Source organism: Kogia breviceps, chromosome 3 (assembly GCF_026419965.1).
Source record: "Kogia breviceps isolate mKogBre1 chromosome 3, mKogBre1 haplotype 1, whole genome shotgun sequence".
Classification (NCBI taxonomy): domain Eukaryota; kingdom Metazoa; phylum Chordata; class Mammalia; order Artiodactyla; family Physeteridae; genus Kogia; species Kogia breviceps.
Genome location: NC_081312.1, coordinates 144,753,381 through 144,768,762, shown reverse-complemented (window position 1 = coordinate 144,768,762; position 15,382 = coordinate 144,753,381). Strand labels below are relative to the sequence as shown.

Sequence of the window (15,382 nt, the reverse complement as noted above, 5' to 3'; positions counted from 1 at the left end):
GTCAAGGGATACAGCCAGCCAGGAACAACCTCACAGGAAGACAGGTGAGGCAATATAATCCCCATCCTCTTTCACCCTTCCTTGATCTCCTGCTGCTTAAACTAATGAGAAGCCAAACAACAAGGGAGCCTCTTTTTTTTTTTTTTTTTTTGTGGTACGCGAGCCTCTCACTATCATGGCCTCTCCCGTTGCGGAGCACAGGCTCCGGACACGCAGGCTCCGCGGCCATGGCTCACAGGCCCAGCAGCTCCGCCACATGTGGGATCTTCCCGGACCGGGGCACGAACCCGTGACCCCTGCACCAGCAGGCGTATTCTCAACCACTGCGCCACCAGGGAAGCCCCAAGGGAACCTCTTATCACTAGTCAATAAGGCATTACCAAGCATGGACAAGAGTAGAGAGTAAATCTGGAGGGACAAATAGACATCCAGCACTGTATCTTTTACAAAATTAATTTTCTGCTTATTGCTGCTATATAAGAATGCAAATTGCTTCTGCATATTGACTTTATATCCACTAGTCTTTCTGAATTCCATTTAAAATTATAATCATTTCTGTTATCTCTTGAGTTTCCATGTTTATAAACATTTTTTTTGCTTTTCTTTCCTCTCCTTATACCATTAAAAATTTTCCCTTCCTTATTGAACTGGCTAGAACCTACAAAAAAACGACAAAGAGAAGAACTAATAGGGGCAACCTTAACTTATATGTTTGACATCTCACCTCTAAGTATGATGTTTGCTGCAGATTTTGTTTGTTTTTTGCTTTATTACTGCAAAAGCATTATATGTACATTGTTAGAAAGTAAGAATATAGATAACTAAATATAAGAACAGAACACTATATTTCTTTACCCAGAGATTATGACTATTAACACTTTAGTGAACCATGCACATATATACTTACAGATTTTTAACAGAAATTATACTGTATATGCTATAATATAAAAGTTACACATTGGAAACTGCTTTTCATACTGTAGGTGTTTTATTCCCTTGTTTGTGAAGAGTTTTAATCCTGAATGGGAATTCAGTTTTATCAGTTGGACCCTTCCCTTATACCACACACAAAAATTAATCCAAAATCAATCAAAGACCTAAACCTAAGAGCTAAAACTGTAAAATTCATAGAAGAAAACATAGGGTAAAAAGTTCATGACATTAGATTTGACAGTGTTTTCTTGGACATGACACCAAAAGCCCAGGTGACAAAAGAAAAAAATAGATAAATTGGACTATGTAAAAATAAAAATCTTTTGTGCATCAAAAGACACAATCAACAGAGTGAAAAGTCAGTCCAGCGAATGGGATAAAATATTTACAAATCATATATCTTATAAGGGGTCAATATCCAGAATATATAAAGAACTCATACAATTCAACAACAAAAACCCAACCAATTTTGAAAATGGGCAAAGGAGTTGAATAGACACTTCAAGGAGATACACATGGCCAACAAGCACATGGAAAGATGCTCAGCATTACTAATCATTAGGGAAATGCAAATCAAAACCACAGTGTGATATCATCTCACACCTAGTAGGATAACTACTATTAAAAAAACAAAACAAGGAAACAATTGTTGGCAAGGATGTGGAGAAATCAGAACTCTTGTGTTGGTGGGAATATAAAATGGTATAGCTGCCATGGAGAACAGTTTGGTTCTTCCTTAAAAAAATTAAAATAGAATTACCATACAATCCAGCAATCCTACTTTTGGGCATATACCCAAAATAACTGAAAGCAGGTCTTGAAGAGATATTTGTACACCCAAATTCATAGCAGCATTATTCATAATAGCCAAAAGTGAAAGCAGCCCAAGTATCCACAGATGGATGAATGGATAAACAAAATGTGACATATACATTCGAGGGAATATTATTCACCTTTAAAAAGAAATGAAACTCTGACACATGCTACAACCTGGATGAACATTGAAGACATTGTGCTAAGTGAAATAAGCCACTCACAAAAGGACAAATAATGTCTGATTCCACTTGCATGAGATACCTAGAATAGTCAAAGTCATAAAGCCAGAAAGTAGAATGGTGGTTGTCAGGGCCTGGGGGAAGAGACAAGAGCAGAGAGTTATTGTTTAATGAGCAGAGAGTTATTGTTTAATGGGCACAGACTTTTCAGTTTTGCAAGAAGAAAAGAGTCTGGGAGATGGATGGTGGTGATGGTTGCATAACAATGTGAATATACTTATGCCAATGAATTGTACACTAAAAAATGGTTAAGATGGTAAATTTCATGTTATGTTTATTTTACTACCAAAAAAATGTGCAGGTGAATGAACCACACTCTCCAGATGGTCTGATTCAGGAGGTTATGGGTAGAGCCCTGCATTCCCCTCTCACAGTCTTCACAGAAAAGCCAAAACAAATTATTTGAGATACCCTTAAATGAAAGGAAGTAGGATGGGAGAAGCAATAGAAGAATGCAGTATAAATAAATAAAAAACTAAACCTGATTCCTTTCAATTCTACTGGATGCTAATCTTTCTGGATGCCTTCAGTGAAACCTTGACTTTATATTTTAGAAATTATTCTCACCTGTAGCGGGCAAGATACCAAAGCCTTTACCAACACTAATAATTTCAGAGAGAAACGATGGTTTTCATTTTAACTTCCCTTTTCTCTCTATTCCATTTTTCCTTTTTCTGATGATTGCAGCTTGATTTTCTTGTGTTTTGTTTTAAATAAATAATTAACTCCTCAAACTTTCTTAAAGCTTGATGTCTAGAAACAGATCCAGAAATTTTATCATTTATTCAGGTTGCATTTATACCTGTAGCTAACTTTCTTCCAATCAGAGAAACTATATTACTGGTAATCACGTTGCCCTTAGGGTCACTGTCTCCCGCTACTGACTACAACAATCTTTTAGCATCCCTTAGCAAATATGTCAAGTCGATGCTTGTCAGAGATAACAGAAATTTTACCAAAACACTATGGAGATGTGGTCCCAACTCTAAGGAAGCATAGAGATGAGTTCATTCAGGCACATGAATATAAAGTATAAAAATAATACACATTTTCAATAGAATTTTCAAAGACATTTGCCTGTTAACCGTTTTTATCCTCCTCATTTTACCTCCACTCAGAACACCCACCTACTACCTAACTGGTTCATAGTGGCCTTTCAATAAATATTTGTTGAGTGAGTAAAGACGGAGCAAATTCAACTAGAAAAGACAACACAATATGGAAGAAACACTTCTCTTAAACATAAAAATCAACAGGCATTCTAACATAGAAGTTAAAAATTTCCAAATAAAATACCTAGATTAAGGAATATGTGTGCTAGAAACGTTTTAGGTTTTACAGAGACCCGTTTTTCCTACCCAGTTAATAATACCTTAGTGGAGCAGAGCCTAAGTTGGCTACCAGATCAAAATTTAAAATTCTGTTCTTAAGTTTTATGCTTCCTTGCGAGAAAAGCAGGTTGTTGAGTTTGGTGAGTCTACATCTTGTTCTGCTCAGCTAGGGAAGGCTTTTCGGTATAGGAAAATACAATTCCTTGACTGACTTATATCTTTTGTGATTGACAGAAATGACTATTCCTGGACTTGCAATGACAGCAATGGCCTCTCCTAACTTAACATTTAATATTACCTTTTCTACCAATAAATTATCTAATCCACAGTTAGATCTAACTTTAAAGAGGGAATCTATCTCATTGGTTTAAACTCTGCATGGAAACTTCTTTGTTGCTATTTTATTTACTTAATTGTATATATTAAAAGAATTAGCAGTTCAACCAAATCTATCTGCCCCTTTCTTTGTCCCAGAAATTGTCCAAGTGACTCTCAACCTAATCTTATACCTGTGAACTCATTCTGAGCAAACAATAATACCTAATATTTACTGGTTTTACTATGCACCATCAGCACTTCACATGCATTGTCTAATTATTTTAACAACTCTAGGAGTAGGAACTCTGGTCATTGTAAATTTAGAGAGGAAGAAACTAAGGATCAGAGCAGATAGTTTAGGATGCCTAACATAATACAACTACTGAGGTATGAAGCCAGGATTTCAGAGTCACATGCCAAGCCACTGGACTATATTGTCATCCAAACAAAAACACTGAGTAGAGCCTCCCTAGCAATAAACCAAAGCTGCAAGGAAAAAAGGGAACTTCCCTCATCATCCTCAGTTGCTGGGAGTAGTGCAGGGAGAGGGATATAGGCACATGATGCACCTGATACCACCTCCTAGTGCCAACCACAATATTAGAATTCCAGACAAGTAGACCATCTCAAATAAGAATCTATTATTCGCTTAATGCTAGCTGGGACATGTGTTGAACTTACTAAGTATAACTTCTTTGCTCTTTCATGTCCATGTTTTTGCAGAAATGAACAAGGTATAATTTAGTCTTATTTCAGAGGCCAAATTGCCAGATTGAAAAACCATAGCAGAAAGAAGCTCCTTTTGTCTTTGTCCGTGTGCTAGGCCTGAGCAATAAAGCCAACAATCATGGGTCCTTATTGCCTCAATTACATGATAAGAATCATCTTTTCCTTTATGTGGGTCGTCTCAGTTTTATTTCCCAACTCTGAGCCACAGAACACATTAATTCTCAATTACGCTTACTCAGGGCCCCAGTTGGCAGTCCTTACACAGACAAAACTATAATGGGAAGCCTGGGTAATTAGTTCCTCCAACATCATCTAGGCTGAGGGTTTTATTTATTTATTTTAAAGAAAATTCTGGGACATGTATTCAAATGAGTCTGCAGGATTAATGAGAGTAGAATCTTACTTTTCTAATCATCCAGACTGGCCACTGCAGATGGCCAAGAAACAATCTGAGAACTCTCCTACATCCTGTGAGTGCTTCACACAATGTTAAATAAGAATGACAACAACATCAAAAAACAAAGTTCTCGTCTGCATATGAATATAGCACGTTATGGACAGAAAAGTGAAAGTATTTCAGAAGCACAGCATGAACAAGAAAAGATTCCTCAGAAGTAAAGCCAACTCAGTGGAGGGAGATTCTTAGTACATAATTAATCAAACTGCCTTGCAGTAGATACCCAGAATAATGTTAGCAACCAAAAAGCGACATTAACATGAAAACACTAGGTGTAATGGATGCTGTGTCGTGTTGCCCAGATCTGTATTCTGGTCTAAGGACTTATTTTCCTAGATGCTGGGAGTGCTGTCACTAGATAACCCTCAGCTGTCAGTCCTCTCCAGAAATTGCCCTTGGCCACACAGCCCCCTCTCTCACAGAGGATCAGCTTGCATCAATGTCTGTCTGATGTGGGAGTTTGAAACCCTAGCTTCCTCACTGCAAGGGGAATCAACTCTAAAAGGCCATCCCAGCTCTTCTGAAGAGCTCTCCAGGGGCTGAGCTGAGGCCTTTGTGGAAGCAGCACTGATCTCAGCTTTTCCCTGTGCCCGGTCCTGCCTCCTTCCCTTCCGCAAATGTTGATCCCAAGAGTGTTCCCTGGGCTTCCCTGGTGGCTCAGTGGTTGAGAGTTCGCCTGCCGATGCAGGGGACAGGGGTTCGTGCCCCGATCCGGGAAGATCCCACATGCCGCAGAGTGGCTGGGCCCGTGAGCCATGGCCGCTGAGCCTGTGCATCCGGAGCCTGTGCTCCGCAACGGGAGAGGCCACAACAGTGAGAGGCCCGCGGTACCACAAAAACAAACAAACAAACAACAAAAAAAAGAGTGCTCCCTGCTACATGCTCTGCATGCTAATCTCCATCTCTGAGTCTACTTCTCAGGGAACCCAAATCTGAATACTAGGGAAATTAAATTCTTTGTTTCTAACATGTTATTAAAATATAAGTACTACCTTATAATAAGGACATGTTTTCAACTAGCATTTAAGAATACTAAAACATATTGGTTAGGCATTTAAAAATCACTATTTTCTTAAGGATATAGGTTGGGCTGGTTGATTTACTGTGATAGAAAAACAATCAGGAGGGTAGACTACCAAACTGTCAAGTCCCCATATGCAGGAAATTATACTGGGGATTGCGGAGTGGAATAGGAAGTATACAGGAGAGGGAGAGATTAGGAGGTTGCTAGTCCCACTGGAATCCACACAGAAAGTCTTTTGTTAAGGCCTATAGCAATCCAGCTTTCTATAGGACTGATTCCCTCCAGTGACTGTCAAAGGCATTATAGCATATGGTGAAGAAAACTTAGTGTGGCCATCAGCTGCCTTCCCTCCGCTCTTAGTCCCTTCTGTTCTTGGTCTGATCTCTCAGAAAATCCTTTTTCCCAAATCTTTTATTAGCCAATAGACACATGCTGAAGGCATTTGAATTTTGGTAGAGAATTCAAGAAGAGGGGAAAACCTTCCAACATAGAGGCATGAATGTGAATTGCCAATGGGAGAGTTTCAGACACCATGACTAGAGGAAGGAAGTTTAGGGCGGACAGCCTGCCTACCGGCTAAGGCAGAGACTCTCCTGAAACACCTTTGATAGAGTCTTTAATTAATTATGCCTCGTGCTGAGATTATTCATCTACCTCACAGTGACAACTTGGTAGTACAGTCGTGCTTCACTATCAGTTTGAATTCCAAGTCTGGATTTAACAATTCATTCAACAGATAATTACTGAGAAACTACTGGTAATAAACAAAACAGACAAGTCCCCTGTCTCCTCCTGGTGGGGAAGGGGAGACAGAAATAGACAAATACCATGATTTCAGATAATAATAAGAGCTAAGAAGAGAATAAAGCAGGGTTAAAATAGAGGACCACTGGGGGGAGGGATAGTGACCATTTTAGCTGTGAGAGGCAAGGTCAGCAAAGACCCTTTTAAAGAGATAGCATGTGAGCAGAGATCTGAACACTGTAAGCATCAAGCCACATGAAGATTCAGGCAAAGAGCTTGCAAGGCAAAGGCTATCACAAACAGCAAAAAGGAGGTACAGCAGGAACAGAGTGAATGAAGGGGAGAGTGAGGGAGAGGTTGGATAGTAGGAAAGGTCAGATATCAAAGAACCTTGAAGGCCATGCTAGAGAGTTTGAATTTTGTTCTACGTATAATAGGAAGCCACTGGACAGATTTTTAAAGAGGAAGAAATATGATATGATGTAAGTTTTTGAAGAGCCCTTTAAGGGCCGTGTGAGCTGTAAAGCAGCAAGAGTGAAGTCAGGAAGAACAGTCGGGAAGCCATGGCTGTGGAACAGTGAAGGCTGAGAATGGTGGTGGCAGAGGTGATGGGAAGTGGTTAAGTCTAGAATGTAATTTAGAAATAAAACTATCAGGATTTGATGATGGATTAGATGTGGGGAATGACAAAAACATTTACTCGGGGACTTCCCTGGTGGTACAGTGGTTAAGAATCTGCCTGCCAGTGCAGGGGACATGGGTTCGAGCCCTGGTCCAGAAAGATCCCACATGCTGTGGAGCAACTAAGCCCGTGCACCACAACTACTGAGCCTGCACTCTAGAGCCCGTGAGCCACAACTACTGAGCCCGAGTGCCACAACTACTGAGGCCCGCGCGCCTAGAGCCTGTTCTCTGCAACAAGAGGAGCCACCTGATGAGAAGCCCGTGCACCACAACAAAGAGTAGCCACCGCTTGCCACAACTAGAGAAAAGCCCACGTGCAGCAACACCCAAGGCAGCCAAAAATAAAAATAAATAAATAAATAAATTTATTTTCAAAAAGAGTTCATGTACCACAATGTTCATTGCAGCACTATTTATAGTAGCCAGGACATGGAAGCAACCTAAGTGTCCATCGACAGATGAATGGATAAAGAAGATGTGGCACATATGTACAATGGAATATTACTCAGCCATAAAAAGAAACAAAATTGAGTTATTTGTAGTGAGGTGGATGGACCTAGAGACTATCATACAGAGTGAAGACAGAAAGAGAAAAACAAATACCATATGCTAACACTTATATATGGAATCTTAAAAAAAAAAAGATTCTGAATAATCTAGGGGCAGGACAGGAATAAAGACGCAGATGTAGAGAATGGACTTGAGCACTCGGGGAGGGGGAAGGGTAAGCTGGGACAAAGTGAGAGAGTGGCAGGGACATATATGCACTACCAAATGTAAAACAGACAGCTAGTGGGAAGCAGCCGCATAGCACAGGGAGATCAGCTCAGTGCTTTGTGACCACCTAGAGGGGTGGGAGGGAGACTCAAGAGGGAGTTGATATGGGGATATATGTATATGTATAGCTGATTCACTTTGTTATACAGCAGAAACTAACACACCACCGTAAAGCAACTATACTCCAATTAAAATGTTAAAAAAAAAAAAAAAAAAAGCTCCTGGTGATTCTTACGTGCAGCTAAGACTTAGAACCATTGATTTAAAGATTGGGAGTAGGAGGTTAAGCCAAAATGCCTAGAATGAAAGGGGCCATCAGTAAGGTAGGAAGAAAACCAGCAGAGTAATGTCTTGGAAGTTAAGTGAAGGGAATGTTCCAAGAATGAAATGGACAGCTGTGTCAAATGCTGATGAGAAGATAAGTCAAAGAGGGAAGACAGGGTAAGGGTGGGGTGACCTAAACGTGAAAATTTCTGATAGTTTTATTTCTAAATGTGGGGACGAAGCCCTGTCTGGCATGGAGAGTGAGGAAGTAGAGACAGATGCTGTGTCCTGTGTTCCCTCTGGCCCAGGACCACCCAAGTCCTGGGCTCAGATCCAGGGACTCTGGCTGCCCCTTGTCCAGCAGCTTGGATATCCAGTTCCCTTCAAATGATACCATCTCAACTACTTACTCATTCAGCCAGGAAACACTGACTCCACAACCTCATTCAATACCTGCTGAGCACTTAGATGTGCTAGTCATTGTTAGGCAGTGGGGATAGAAAGTCAAATAAGATACATTTCTTGCTCCCATGGAATTTTCAATCCATTGAGGAAGAGAATCACAGATAATTACCACAAAGTAGTCATCCTGATTCTACATCCACTGCGTCTATCTACTTCCCATTCCCATTTCCACTAACCTAGTTTAGGCCTTGAAAATGAATAACAGTGTCCTAAGCAGTCTCCCTATATCCAGTCTCTCCCTTCTGGCTAATCTAGTTTAAACATTGCTGCCAAATTCCTTTTCCTAAAGCACAACTCTGTTCATGTCATTCATTAATTGTGGAAGCATACATTTAGCACCTACTAAATACAAATTCATTCTTCCCTCCTGTGATGTTGGGGTCAATTTCTAGTTCCAAAATCCTGATTTTGTAATCTCAATCAGAAGGAACCATAGCAGTTACCTAGTCCATGCATGAATCCTCTTTGTGAATCTCTATACATCATAAGTGGATAGGTGGATAAAAGCACATCCAGTTGGTCCTTAAACCTCCAAGGATGGAGAATTCACTTTTGAAAAAGAGTGCAATACATGTTCAAGAATTTGGAAATTTTTATAAATTCTTCCTTTGTAGGGCTTCCTGCTTACTGGTTAAAGTGCAAGCTTTTTGGCCAGCATTCAAGGTCTGCTATAATTTGACCCTGAGGCATTCTGGTCTTAGCTTCTAATATTCTCCTTCATGTTTTCTTCCACGTATGTGCTTTCACACCACCACACTTTCCCCTATTCCCTCATAGCCAGATCCTTCCAGATGGGGCTCAAGTACCACCTTTTCCATAAAACCACCCTGAGTCCCTCAGCAGACCAATCATCTCCCTCACCTGAGATCCCTCAGGCTTATTTTTACCTTCCTCGTGGGTTTCTCCCTTTGGTGATTGGGGCACGACTCCTATTTTCCATGCTTCACTGAAAGGTCTGTGAGAGGTGCGCCCACCTCTTGGGCACCTCTGTCTCCTGCACAGCACCCAGCACAGTGACTTGAAAGTTTCATTAGACACCTGTGGGATAAATAAAGCAGCAATTCCTGGATCTGTTTCCCATTTTGTGCAAGAAGGAAGCTATATTAGCTTTCTTACTGACTCTAATATTCTGATTCCCAAATTTAAAGTAAGTATTAGATATTTATTGCATGACTGATACTGTGGGATTTTTTTTTTGGCGGGGGGTTGGTAAAGACATGAAAGAATTAACTTATAAACAGACTATGATAAAATGTTAGTTGTAAACAACAGAAAATAACAAAGGAGCTTATGGAGGGAGGAGATAGATGCATGTGGTCAAGAGTCGCCGTACAAGGAAGTGAAGTTCCTTGAACCTGGCTTTGAATCTCCATATAAATAGACTCTTCAGGTCCAGGGCATCTGAAGCCTGAAACAAAGGCTATGTCAGGGACACTAGAGGGAGCCATGGCCTGTAGACTGGAGAGAAAGCTTCTGGGCTCAGTCAGCCTTGGGTTCACGGATTCTACATTTGCTTAGTAGATTGAGAAGGATACTCTTTATCATACATTCAAATGCTTCCATAGGACAACTTCTAAAATTAAAATTATTTTGAGTCTATTTTCAGTTTTTACTGGTGTTAAACCTCTTTTGAGGAGATCAATATTAAGTACTTAACGTCTGCACATTTTATGTCATTTTTGTCTGTGATTATCTCCTGAATCTTAACCGTGAGCTAATGGGGGTTTTGGGGGCTGGAAGTAGAGAAGGATCAGGTGAAACCCTGTCCAATGACCTCCCTGCTTGCTCTGACTGAAGCTGGGGTGGTCTGTGACCACTGGTTCCCAGGGCTGTCATATCATCAGGCCAGGAGACCAGAGTTTGCTGCCTACACGTTCAAATACGAGGCCTTTGTGGCAGATTACAGCAAAGAAGTCACCCCTCTAGCTTTTTCCCTCAGTCCAAATCCACAGATAGCCCTAAGCAAAGCGTTTCTTAAAGTCCCTGGAAGTTCTGAGGCAGCAATGTGAGCTCAGTCTGGCCAGCATCAGCACTGCCAGTGCCTGCCTGACAGACGGACATGAAGATGGAGCCCCCCATCCATGGGCAGGTGATAAGAATGAGGTGTAGTTGGAAGGTGGAAAAAGGGAAACTGGGTACAGCCCTGATGTATTGTCCTACCTCAAACAGGGTGACATTAAACAGTGTGAAATGCATATCTACCAAAGGATTAGAAGTGAATCATATACTTTTGCCATATATAAATGTTTACTTAAACTAAACTGTGGGATAGAGGAACTTCAGTAAAAGGTAAAAAGGATATCATACCTCTAAAGAATTAGTGACTTAAAGCTTGCCCAGGCCAAAGGGACAAGAAGCCTCAGAGCCAAGAGGGAGGACATTAGGGTACCCTGGCTTGGAGCATCTTCCCACCCTACCTACCCCCGTTGCCACCAGACAGAAACCTAAACAATCAGAAGGCAGGAAGTTCTCACCAGCTGCTGGAGTGCCCAAGAGGCTGCCTTTTCATCTAGATGCCACTTTCAGAACTCCCCTGATGCAGTTAAGTTGGAGACAGGAAGCTGAAGATCCAGGCCTAGAGGGGAGAATGGAGAGGAAATTGTGGGACAGGCTTTTAAGCTAAGAAGAGAAGCACGTTATCCAGCACCTCTCTGTTCTGTTCCCTGTGCTGCTGTGCTGGCATCCTGATGCTTTCCCTCTCTCCCTAAACCCAAAGGGAATAAGCTACAGGAGACAAAAGAAAGCAAGCAGACCTGGAGAGGAGATGGCTTTGGCCACTGCACATGCCCAGCGAGGGGAAGCCGGGTGGGCGGAAGCGCCAGCAGGGCTGAAGCAGCTACTCCGGTGGATGGGGGAGGGCGGAACTGGGTCGCAGGCAGCGTCGGGGAGAGTGAGCCTTCTGTGCAGGCGGGAGGGCGGGGCGGAGCCTTCTGAAGACAGAGTTAGGGGCGAGCTGGGGCCTTGGCGGGGAGGGCTCGGAAGCTCCTGGCCTGTCCTTTCCGAGCTCAGTCAACCACTCCCCTCTTCTCCCAGAAACAGGCCCAGCCTAGCTTCTCTCCTGGGAAGAGCAAACCCGGGGGGCGGAGCGGAGGCGGAGCCGAGACCGAAGTGGGACGCACCTGTTCCCCCCTCCAGGGGCACGATAACCAGGCCAGGCCCGGGCAGAGCAGGAACTCAATAGCACGTTTTGGCAGAGGGGTGCTGGGCACAGCTGGGCCTTGGTCTAGGGCCCTAGGGCTGGGGCCACCCGAGAAGGTCAGAGCGCATCTCAGCTGCCATAGGCAAGTCGGACTACAAGCTTCCCTGCCCCGGTGGGGAGAAGAGGGGACAATTAGAACTGAGAAACGAGAGGAGAGAGGCAGCCCTCTTTGGGTGTGGAGAGCTGGGGTAGCCACGTCAAGAGGAGCTCTGATTCTGGTGGACGGTCATGTCCTCCTTCAGCAAACCCTCAGGAGGCTCAGCGTGGATGGCAGCCACAATTACACTTGTCTCAGCGGACTCCTGTGGCTGGTGCTGAGTTGGATGTAAAGCTTGGTGAAGGCCACAGCGCATTCATACCTGAATACTCTTCCCCCATTCCCGCAGAGCACGTCCTTCAACATGGAATTCAGCTGCCACCTTCTCCATAAAACCACCCTGAGTCTTTAAATAACCCATCATCTCCCTCACCTGAGATCCCCCCTCAGACTTATTTTACCTTCCTCCTGGGTTTCGCCCTTTGGTGATTGGGGCACGACTCCTATTTTCCATGCCTCACTGAAAGGTCCGTGAGAGCTGGGCCCATCTCTTGGGCACCTCTGTCTCCTGCACAGCACCCAGCACAGTGACTTGAAAGTTTCATTAGACACCTGTGGAATGAATAAAGCATCAATTCTCTGGATCTGTGCACTATTCTTTGAAAGGAGGAAGCTATACTTACATTTTCTACAAGCTCTTATTTTCTGATTCCCAATTAGATTAAGTATTAGACACCTGCTGCACACCTGATACTGTGTCTCTCTCATTTCAAAGAAGTGAAAGACACAAATGTGGTTTTGTTGTGGTAGCTCAATGTACCAGGAATAATTACATTACAAGACTGATTATAATAAAATGATAAATTGCACATTGTAAGAGGAGCTCAGTGGAGAGAGAGACGCGTGTGATCCAGCGAGGGCCTGGAGAACCAAAAGGAAGAGAAGTTAGCTGGACTAAGCTATGATAGTGGGTGGATTTGCACAGTTCAACAGCCCCACAGATGTTGAAGTCCTTGCCCTTGATGCCTTGCCCATGCAGGCTCTTCACTGCTGCTATTATCACCAAGTAAACTAGAGGCAAGTCGGGAGCCCAGAGCAGCCCCTGGTGGAGCAGGACACCATCACCTTGGAGTCCTGTCTTCTTGTTGATCTTCAAGCCTCCCAGGCAGAAGTTGCAATCATTATTAAGAAGCGCCAATCATCAGGACCCTTCTTGGATTTGATTTCTCCTACTCAGACCATGGGAAAACTGAGGTGGGGTGGCTGACAGTCTCCCTTGAACTCATCCTGCTTCTTAGCTCAGTACAAGTGAACTTCTTGCCCTGGCCATCCAGGGCAAGAAAAGCTTCCAAAGGTATGGGTCTGCCCATACCTTTACCCTTGCCATGACACATGGGGTGTCTTTTTCACAGTTCTCATCGTCCAGGTATTGGGAAGTGATTCCAGTGCTCCACTGGTGGTCACGGGAACACAACTATCCTCAGCTCAGGCATCCAAGATGCCTCTAAGCCTCCTCTCTGAGAGATGAGACTTTCCTTCTCCAGAGTCTGGTCTGCGTCTGGTTTCCTAGGTAGGAAGGAGCCATGCACCCTCGGGGTAGGTTTGCTGCTTTATCTGTCAGCATGAGTCAGGGTAGAAGCAGAGCTGCCTAGAAGCCAGTCATGGGCCCCACTGCTGCTTTTTCATGCAGATATAACAGTTGCTCCGGGATAACATGGTCTGTGAGTCCAACAAACAGGCACACCCTGAGCTCAGAACATGGACTGGCGTTGTAATAGTAGCATACTTTCTGGCTTCCTATGGAGCTTCGCTGTGTTTCCCACCATGGCCATCACTGTCCCTCCCTCTAAGTATCTTTATGTGTCCAGTGCCTAGCGCAGAGCCTGGCACGCAGCAGACATCCTATAATGATGCCAAATCCTGAGGGAGGCACTTGGCAGATAAACAACATTAGCTAATGCAGTCTTAAACGGATGGTATGACACAGTGATAAAGATAAATATCCTCTATCTCATTTTACAACAGTAAATCTGAAACCCCATCTTTTGGGAAAGCATTGTCTCCGCCGTGATGCCCACGTCAGAGCTCCTGCTTATCAAATTCTGTTGAGCGAGTGTGGAAGGAGCAGCTCTCTGTAATCTATTTACTTTAAGAAGTCACGTGCTCAGCTCATAGCCCGTTTATCAGGATGAAGGATGCTCTCTGGAGAGAGCAGACAGCAGGACAGGCCGAGCTCGGATGACAGCCTGCCCCGTGGAGATTGACTTTAATGAAGCACAGAATAAACAGGAAGATTAAGAGGGTGCAAAAATCAGTGACAAGTTTTGAGTTCACCTCTCTGTAGGAAACGAAAGGATCTCTGTACAGCTGAGAGCTGTCTCTGGGTTACAGATGGGGGCATCTGTTTTGTCACTAATGATCCCATGCTATCTAAATCAGCCTCTGTGTGGGGAAAGAAAAGTTTTCTCTTAATTTACAGACTCATTTCTGTGCAATTTAAATTCACCCACAATGTGGTGTGCTTTATAGTGAGTAGAAAGATTGGCATTATTAAAGGGTTTGAGGAATTATTTACTAGGCTAAAATGTTAGCCTGATAAATAGGGTCTAAATATTTCTCATTTTGTGCTTTTATGTACTCCTTCCATAATGTGCTGAGAAATCACGCACTCAGAGACTCATGACTCAAAGATATGGTCAGTCCTGGACGGATGGCTCACCTTACAGAAGGCCTAAATTCTTGGAGTAACACAAAAACAAAAATTAGTCTTCCTCATAAAACAGTGCCGTTTCCATAGAAACTTAATGGCATTCAGACGTTTTATTGTATATTGCTCCAGTTCCTCATTTCATATATAATCTTTTTAATAAATAGAAGGAAAAAGTTACAAAACAGCAGGGGGACATAGTCTAAAATTCACACCCATCTTTTGAAGATGACAGGTTCATTTAGAGGATCCAAATGGGGATCTTTTCTTATTTCATTGTCATTTATTCTTGAATACATAGATATTACTAAAGGTGGGAGTAAAGTTTCGATTTGATATAGCATATTCCTTATTCTTTAATCAAACTGAGAACTGGTGTGTGTGTGTGTGTGTGTGTGTGTGTGTGTGTGTGTGTGTGTGTGTGTGTGTGTGTGTGTGTGTGTGTGTACACTGGGCAGAAAGTAGTCATGTTGATGTATTATAGCTTTCCCACCAGTAGATGGCACTCTGGTTCAAACTGATATTCTAAGCCTCCAGTGGTCCAGCAGGAACAGGTCCTAAACAGTAACTGTGAGGAAGACAGTGTACCAATCAGCTGAGATGTATCCAGGTGAAAATGTGTGGTAACAAAAGTAAGGCAAAACCATATTTGCAAACT

General features: G+C 42.9%; 1 protein-coding gene across 2 annotated transcripts in view; it reads right to left on the bottom strand.

Moving 5' to 3' along the window:
* The window catches only part of MNS1 (meiosis specific nuclear structural 1), a 93,047-nt gene extending 81,184 nt beyond the window's left edge, over window positions 1–11,863 (bottom strand). For both annotated transcript variants that reach the window (XM_067029790.1, XM_067029791.1), the window contains exons 1-3: window positions 11,535–11,863; window positions 11,256–11,356; window positions 9,669–9,819 (exon numbers count right to left, since the gene is read on the bottom strand). The gene's annotated coding sequence lies outside the window, so the exon portion shown is untranslated. The remainder of the gene's footprint in view (window positions 1–9,668; window positions 9,820–11,255; window positions 11,357–11,534) is intronic.
* Window positions 11,864–15,382: the final 3,519 nt, after the last annotated feature.